The 9,774-nt window shown below is 31.8% G+C and overlaps 1 protein-coding gene across 1 annotated transcript in view; it reads right to left on the bottom strand.

Annotated features, from left to right (window-relative positions):
* Positions 1–9,418, bottom strand: part of LOC108558039 — a gene marked incomplete at its 3' end in the record, with an annotated part of 52,405 nt that extends 42,987 nt beyond the window's left edge. Inside the window, exon 1 of the mRNA XM_017914826.1 lies at positions 9,251–9,418. The remainder of the gene's footprint in view (positions 1–9,250) is intronic.
* Positions 9,419–9,774: the final 356 nt, after the last annotated feature.

Here is a 9,774-nt window from a genome sequence, read left to right as displayed (position 1 = left end):
CCATCAATAGTTTATCATTTCCATATTCACTTGATAAAACTGCATATTACTTTACACTTTTAATTGTCTTTACAGAAAATTATGCTTCATATAATTATTTAATTGAATAGTAAATAAGTACATAATAAAACTGTAAATATTTTAATGTATTTTCAATAACGTTTAGAATTTATAGTGGTTTTTTTTTGTCAATCATCAAGTAGAAGCAATGCTGAGAGTGAGTAATTGTTAATAGATCAATAAGCTAATGTACTTAAACGCAAGGATGTAATAAATATTTGAAGTTATCCGTGCTTCAGCATTTCAAATTGCACTTCTGGTATTCCAAGGAAGAAGAAGAAGAAGAAGTAGTATAAGATGAAAAAGCAAAAAGCGTCTAGATTAGCTAGAGTAGTTTCGAGATATTTAAATAATGCGATTAATACACGTCTTTACTTACGTGTATATACGTATACTTATTTAATAGATATTTTCTTTTAAATTATAGCACGTTTCTAACAACTCAGCGGTCCAGTTCAAAGAATGTTATGCGCTTTGCATGGCATGCTTCAAGAATCATGCATGTACTTATTTATTTTTGTTTGTGGATATTTTCGTATCCACCCACTTTAAGAATCGTTTTAAAAGCATTTATTTGCTCCGATACATTTTGTACACATTTAATAGATGTTTGCATTAGAGTTTAATTAAAGTAAATGAAAATCTATTTCTATACAAATTATTGTTGTCCTTACTTTTTATGTTGTTTTATAAAAGTCTTATTAATACTTTGTTTGAAGATGTTTCTTCTAATTATATTTTTGAATATTATATATACCTTTGAAAGGTAGTTTTTTACCATAAGGTGTGATGATGTTTGAAGATTCAAAATTTATTCGAATAGTCTTCTCTATCTTTACAAATTGCAAAGTTTTATTGAATTAAGTTATAAACATGATTAGATTGGATTTAGAACATCTCAGTATCATTAAGTCTGTAGTAAAATTATATCACCTGAAGATGTGATAATGTTTGAAGATGTCTATTCTAATAGTCTCTATGTTTAGGAATTGCAAAGCTTTGTTGAATTATCTTAGTAACATGAGGATATTCAATTTACAACATGTCAGTGTCATCAAGTTTGTAGTATTATTACAAAACTAGAAGATGTGATGATTCTCGATCTTTACAAATTGCAAAGTTCTCTTGAATTATGTTAGAAACATGAAGACATTGGATTTAGAACATCTCAGTATCATCAAGTTTATGGTATTATTATAACACCTGAAAATGTAATCATTTTTGAAGATGTAAGGTTTGTTCGAATAGTCACTATCTTTAGGAATGGCAAAGTTTTGTTTAATTATGTAAGAAACATGATGACATTGAATTTAGAACATGTCAGTATCATCAAGTTTGTAGTATTATTACAAAACTGGAAGATGTGATGATTCTTGTACCTGTAAAGTATGTTCGAATAGTCTCGATCTTTAGAAGTTGCAAAGTTTTGTTGAATTATGTTAGAAACATGATGACATTGGATTTATAACATCTCAGTATCATCAAGTTTATGCTATTATTATAACACCTGAAAATGTAATCATTTTTGAAGATGTAAGGTTTGTTCGAATAGTCACTATCTTTAGGAATTGCAAAGCTTTGTTGAATTATATTAGAAATATGATGACATTGCATTTAGAACATGTCAGTGTCATCAAGTTTGTAGTACTATTATATCAATTGAAGATGTGATGACTTTTGAAAATGTAAGGTTTGTACCAATTGTCTATCTTTACAAATTGCAAAATTTTGTTGAATTATGTTAGAAACATGATGTCATTGAATGTCATAGAACATATGAGTCTCATGAAGTTTGTAGTATTATCTTAACACCTGAAGATGTGATGATTTTTGAAGATGTAAGATTTTTTCAAATAGTCACTATCTTTAGGAATTGCAAAGTTTTGTTGAATTATGTTAGAAACAAGATGACGTTGGATTTAGACCATCTCAGTATCATCAAGTTTGTAGTATTATTATAAAACTTTGTCTTTGTAAAGTAAAGTTGAATAGTCTTTACATATTGCAAAATTTTGTTGAATTAAGTTAGAAACATGATGATATTGGATTTAGAACATCTCAGTATCATCAGGTTTATAGTATTACACCTTAATATGAAATCATTTTTGAGGATGTAAGTATTAAAATTATAACACCTGAAGATGTTATAATGTTTGAAGATGTCAGTTCGTTTAGTCCCTATCTCTACAAATTTCATGATGTGATTGAATATAGAACATCTCAGTATCATCAAGTTTGTAGTATTATTATAACACCTGAATATGTGATGATTTTTGAAGATGTAAGGTTTGTTCGAGTAGTCTGCATCTTTAAAAATTGCAAAGTTTTGTTGAATTATGTTTGTAAAATGAGGACATTGAATTTAGAAAATCTCAGTGTCATCAAGTTTGTAGTATTATTATAACACCTAAAGATGTGGTAATGTTTGAAGATGTTTGATCGAATAGTCTCTATCTTTACAAACTGCAAAGTTTTATTGAATTATGTTAGAAACATGATGACATTGCATTTAGAACATGTCAGTGTCATCAACTTTCTAGTATTATTATTATAACACCTGAAGATGATGATTTTTGAAGATGTAAGGTTTGTTCGAATAGTCACTATCTTTAGGAATTGCAGATATCTGTTGAATAATGTTGGAAAGATGATGGCAAAGTACAAAGGGCCAGATGTTGGGTCATATGTGACCCAGCCTTGAGCGAGATATCGTGCGACCCGTGGATCTCTCCCACATAGCCGGTGAGAGAGAGAAGAGAGAGCATATAGTTAACGGGCATCGCGCTTTCATTAGAGGACGACTCCTTCACACGCCTGCAGATGCGTATCGGCAGCGAGGGAGGAGGATGAGGTGGAGGAGTAGTCCCCCCATTGTATTCAGCAGATTAATGGGACCTCTCCAGCGCCCATTCAAAGGCCCGATAAAACTTTCGCACAAAAACTAATAAACTCGCACACATTATTCCATATCTCCAGACACACTTTGCATGCATCCAGATACAAATATAATTAAGCGTCGCGACGCTCCTCTATCTTCCACCCGACCATCGCCTTTGTCGCTGATCTCATTACAAACGAAATCTCGTTTACGAATTTCTATAAGTTCGAAATGAGCTTTCGCCACTTTCAAAGCCTAGGCATGCGAACGATCCATTATAAAGTGCCGCTCCACAAAAAAAAAATATTATATAGAGAAAAAACGTCCAGGAATCAACGCTGCATGCGCTCGGAATACCCGACCCGTGTTAGATAATTGAATAACAAATGAAACAAGCCTATCCTGACGCTCTCGCTATTCCAACTATTCCCATTCCTAACCTATCGAACCTCGCCCGTTGCACACACATCGTGCCATAGGCGCTAGAATTACCTAACTAAAATCGGGATCATGATGGCTGTTGTACAGGTAATGTTAATACACCAGATTCTATTACATCGCGGCCGATCGAATTATCTCCACTTAACAGTTACTACCCGTGGAAACCAATCAAAGTAAATACGCTCGACTCTCTAACATCATTAATTTCATCTCACTCTTTCCACGCTATAAATAATTGCACGTGATTTATTACGCTTTTAATTCGCTTATTACATACACTCTCTCTCTCAATATGTAAACAAATTCCTCGTTTGTTTCTTTCATTTCCATCGCCTCGGCTTTTCACACTATTAATTCTAATTACGTAATAATGATACCGATATACTGTTACGCATACACAAATGGAATTATTTATAATCGGTTTTTATACGCTCGTTGCAAAAAAAAATATATAATATCTAATAACAATTTTATAATTAAAATTGTACTGTACCAAGGTGAGAATCTGGTGGAACTGTTGTTTTTTTTTTCTTCTCTTAGCCAATATCGGTTACAGTATTATTAATAACTGGTTTTTGTAAAACTCATCAGAAAATTGTATATTATTAAAAATTAATATCAATCCCAGGAAATTATGCTTCGAAAATAAAGCTATTACCTTATAGACTCATTATGAATAATCGACGATCTTTATAATAATATATTATTCAAACTTTTGCTAGTAACTATAATAATATGATATTTACCCAACAAATTTTCGACAAGTTATTAAATCATTACAGGAAACGTTGGTCAACGACCTTCATAAATCCAACTAAACAGACAATTTTGAACACATACAAATATTAATTTTTTTACTTATAACTTTTAACATTTCAGTTAATCCCAGTATTATATTTTTGGTTCAATTAAATTTAATACAGATTTGATTATGTAAATAATAATTTGTTATAATTCTTATTATTTTCTTAAAAAATCAAATTTTTAATGTATTAGAAAATTATTCTTGTTTTTTAATAAACCTCAATTTTATAGTTATTCTATGGTTAATTTACAATCATTAACAATTACGTACAACAAACAGTATTAACACCGTATAATTGAATAACGTAATAGAAAAATTTCTATTAAAATTTTGAGATGAAATTGAAAAATTACGGTCGATGCCTCCTCCGGGTTGATTAATACACACTCCATTGCCACAGCCTAACCCACTTCTTGCGTAATCATTATTTTTTTTTTGTTGATGCAAGAAACTGTTTTCTGAGGCGTCAAAGAGCAGATTTAGTCAAACGTAATGTTCGTAATTTTCACTTCTGGTTCAATTCATTCTATCAAGTCTACTTTACATAAATTATCCATAGATTAATAATTAACTATAACAGTTTATTTTTATTTAATTGCAATAATCAGATGAAAACAAGTCATGGAAATTAATTTATTAGTATTTTCTAATTACATTTGTTAAATTTTGTTGAAAATTCTTTAGAATACAAATTTTCACTTTACGAAATTTTGATCCAGGTATTAAATTTTATTTTTAATGAGTAAGTAAAGTCATTTTCGGATGATGTTTCTTTTTTGATCTAATATTTTATATAAATTTATTAATTTACTAATATTAGGTCGTAATTTCGACAATTATTTAATCAATTTTATATTGTTTTCTTATGTATTACGTTTTCAGTTTGTTTTGGTTATTTTTTATTGAAGTAGGTAAAAAGACTTGGTCGATGCAGACAAATCTAGATCAAGAAATATTGTAAATAATAATATTATTGATGTGGAAGAAATTTCCTCTAGACTTCTTTGAAACAAGATTAAAGAAAAGAGAATGCATAAGTTCAAGTGAGTAATATTGTAATGGTTTTGTTTAATGCGTGTAAGATTGGACATGAGGGTGAAATAAAATTGTAAATAAAAATCATTAAGTAATTGAGATTTTATTTGAAACTTTCATAAATGTATTCAAATTTCACAGTTTTTTTATTAGGTTTTTGTTCTTGGAATTGATTGAAAACGTATAGACTGTTCTTTGTGTTAGGTTTGGTTGTTCTTCGACAAAAAAGTTTAATTAAAAACTGGATATTTCCAATGCAACTATAAACATAGAGGTGGCAATTGGAAAAACAATGCAGATGCCGTACAGTGTATGCAATCATCAAACAATTGTAGAACAACATACTTTCTGTCTCCAGCTGCGAATTCACAAATGCAATCTATTAAAAATGACAGATTAAAAGTATAAATTCAATATCGAAGCGTTTATTTTTATGTAATTCTCTGTTCTATTTGTCGTTAGGGAGGGAGAATTAATTAATTTTTGTTTTTGAATCGAAAATGCAAGCAAAAAAAAATAAATAAATAGAATATGTGTGGTTGACTACATATAAATGCACGGGATATGGAATTAATGCGGACGCGAAATGGGATCGCAAATAAATGTTTGAATGGCGAGGCGAAGCACAGGATAATAAATAAATAAGCCCCATAAATTTCATCCTGGGCCGCTGCGAAATTGAATCCTAACATTTTCAGTTTTAATTACAAGCAGAACGCGTGTACTTTCCTCATCCTCGTCCACACTCACACACACGTATATATTTATAGGAGAACACAACAGAAACCGCGGCAGTACGGTGATATTAAATCCACCTTTTGAAATTTTCAGATTTTCATTACTGAAATTTACTCCCTCAGAAAACCGCGCCTTTCTCATATGCAGAAGTCATCTCTTTGTTTTTTCCATTGAAACTAGAATTGATTGCATCACATATTTTTGTTATGAATGTAGTTTCTATAGAGTCGAAAACTTAATTAGTAATAATTTGTAAAGTAATGTTTCTTAAATGCATTTAGTAGTTGAAAATAATTTTGTTACTTAATGCAGCTATTTCGTAATATAATTTCGCAAGTTTCAAGATAACATTTGATCTTCTGATTATAGCAGCGGTAACTTCTTATAGCTGTTCCCCCCTTTGGTTTATATCCCACTTTAATCATTCTTCCTTTCTTTTATTGCATCCACCGCAGCAGCATCGCCTTCATTTTAAGCAATAACCTTCCTTCTTTTTTCCTTTTGCGTTTTTTTTTTATTATTTACACGGTGGAAGCTGCGAAATGACGAGAGTAAAAAAATCATAATAATAATAATAAGGAGAAGAGGTGGCGCGCAGGAAGAAGTAATCTATACGACTGGCGAAAAGGGGACCCGGAACTAGTTCACTTGAATTATATAATAAAAGCGTCGGTTTATCACTAGAAATTTAATATATAAAGTTATGACGAGTTGGCGTTTGCTATCTCGCTCTAGCTCACGGTGTAAACTCTCGGTGTATGTGTGTGTGAACTTTGCGAGAACCGTGCAAAAGTTTGTTTATCTGGAAGAGGCCCTTCGGTGGGAAAATGCTCCGGCGATTTCGTCAAGTGCAATTTATTAAATTGATTACGATTATTATCGCTCATGCATATTTAGATTAGAGTGTGTTTCGAATCTTTCGATGAACATAGTAAACAAGCACTTAAAGTTTCCGGTTTACAGGATGAAATTACTAATTTCACTATTAAACTTTTGTTGCTCCCTTTGCTACGATATCAAACGATTATACAACTATTCCATTTCGCTCCTTATATAAGCAAGTGCACGTAATTGCAGCGTGTTTACTAAAATTAATTCATTTACATTTCCTACATTTGTGTTGAAATTTGTTCTTTTTTTACAGTTCTCATACAATATTTAACGCATTTTTAGTGGCGTTACGTTAATGCCTAACAAAAAAAAACTCGTTTCACAGTTAAACCAACGTTTGCGCAAAACGTTAGACACATTTATATGAGAATAAAAGCATCTATTTGTGTAATGTAGTTCAGTAAACTTTGTATTTTGTTCGTTTCGGGTTTTCTTTTCTTTCATTTTTCGACTTCTTCTCTTCACGCAATTTCACCTGAGCTCGAGAGCGCGCGTGTGTGTGTGTGTGTATTTGTGTGCGCGCGATGATGATGATGATGATATAAGCGGGCATTATGTAACATCGCCGAGCGTGAACTCGCTTTCATTGAATCGTTAAACGTTCAACATTGACCGGTTTCCATCTTAAGGTCATTGCCGAAGAAAGTGCAATACTTATTACACGATTCTCGGGTATTATCTTGCAAAAAAAAATAATGAATAAATAAAATCGTCGAACACGAAACTAATTATTTCAGTAATTTGATTCATTATGCTTTCGTGCGCATCAATAAATAAATTCATTTAAATTATTTATTGCCTCCTTGAAAGCGCATCGAATTTATACGTAAATTATTTATTGCAAATTTTACTGTATATAGTAAAATCTTCATTAACAATCAGCTTTTATATATGGAAATTGTTATTTACTATCCTATAATTCAACAACTAAATAAAAATTATTATTTACAGTTTAAATTTTGAGAAAATAAAGCACAATAAATAAATATAAAATAACTTAAAATAAGAAAAAAGGTACATTTGCAACAATTTATTCAATGAATGAAAACTCGTGAATAACTGAAATATTGTTAATATTTCTTAACATTTTCTAAATAATGCATTTGTAAGAAATATTAGTAAGAAAATGTTCTTGATGTTAGTTGAAAGTGAAACATTTATTTCTGAAAACTCTTTGTAAAACCAGAAATTTGTAAATTAAAATTTTATTTCTTAGAAAAAGACTGTAAGAAAATTTCACTTAAATATAAATTATTGAAGAAGATGTAAAGTTAACAGTAAAATACAAATTCTTTAAATCATTTCATAAAGTAATATATTTTATTTTAGTCAATTTAGGAATATAATTTTTAAATAAAATTATTTTTTTTCTAAAATCTTGTAAGTTTAAGTATTTTAATATTTAACAATTTCATTTTATTATAATTTTTGATCCAAATATTTGTGTTTTTCTTCATTTTATTTAACTCGGACAATATATGAAGTGTAGTTGTTAAAATTTCGTCTGCATTTGAAAATTCCTACAAGAAAATCAAATATTTGCCTTTTCCTCCACGTTACATTTAACTTAAACAATATTTGTATTATGTAAGATATTTTCGTTGTGTATTTTTTTCTTCAATTATCGAGCTTTATCTAATTCGTTTGCAAGAAGTGGCCGTTCTTCATCGGATTATTTCGGTGTTAATTTACGTTCATTGCCAGACGGTAATTATGAAGCGAATATCGCAATTGGGGCCAAGAGTTCAGATACACGTAAATTAGATCGCGCATACGGATATGTAGCAGTGATAATGGTAATTTATGGTGGTCGAGACAATAACATGCGGTGGTAACGCACGCAACGCGCGGAGGATTTTATCTCTTTTATTATCATTATAGTAAATTGCAATTCGGATTTGCTGTTGTCGTTATAATCATGTTTTTTTCTTCTTTTTCTCGAGTATTATTACTATTTCTATAAACGTTTTTTTCGAGTCTCGACTATTTGTTCGCAACTTTGTAAGCTTTTATTACGTCAGTTCATGAGCTGTCGGTGATTAGGTTGATGAAGCGCGAATGCGAAGAAAACGCTTGATGGATTGCGGGGTTGCGAGGAAAAAGTTGTCGGACCTCGGATGCCATATGTAGCTTCGACGTCGGTGAAGATGTTCGTAACAGTAAACTGGTTTTTGCGACATTATCACTTCGGTTATCTTGCGTAACGCGCGCGGCGCGCTCGTTCAAGAGTTATTAATTAAGGGTCTCTTCTGGTACCCACCCCTCTTTAGCTACTTCGTATACTTCATCTTCTTCTACTCTATATGATAGTGCATTTGAAGATAGTACTCGCGGTTTGTTTGTTTTCGCGTTTATCTGGTTGTAACACTATTAATGGATCGGTCTCAGATCATTGCACCTACCTTGTATAGTTGTTTCCGTGCGGTGCGAGCGTAGATGGGTATGGGTGTGTGTGATGTAGTATGTTTGTAGTAAGGAGCGAGTAGCGACTTTGACACTGACACTGGCGCTGTCCTTGGCCTTGTCTTTTGCGGTGCGTTCACGGTCACAACCACGATAGAAATGCTTTGGCGAGCGACGAACTGCTTCTTTTCCTGCCTCAACTCTGCAAGAGTACCTGGTGGTGGGGCCTTACCACTACTTCGAGTACGGCAGGTGGAACGTCACATATTTATAACTTGCAGAGCCTATCATTGGTCGATGGTGCTCTTCTTGTAATCCTAGATCCTGTTTTATTGTTGCACACTCTTCGCTTGTGTACCACGTCCCTTTTTTTCTTTTCCTTCTCCTTCTTTTTTTTTTTCATTTTACATTATTTTCCTGCTGCCGTCGCTGCTCTCCGCTTGTTTCTTCTTCTTTTGCCATCATCATCAACCATCGAGAGAAGAGGAGTGCTCATTTGAGAATCGACCGTGGAAAGCAAAAG

Source organism: Nicrophorus vespilloides, unplaced genomic scaffold (genome assembly GCF_001412225.1).
Source record: "Nicrophorus vespilloides isolate i.1.1-1 unplaced genomic scaffold, Nicve_v1.0, whole genome shotgun sequence".
Lineage (NCBI taxonomy): Eukaryota > Metazoa > Arthropoda > Insecta > Coleoptera > Silphidae > Nicrophorus > Nicrophorus vespilloides.
The sequence above is the reverse complement of the archived record's forward strand: the minus strand, read 5'-3'. Positions and strand labels throughout refer to the sequence as shown.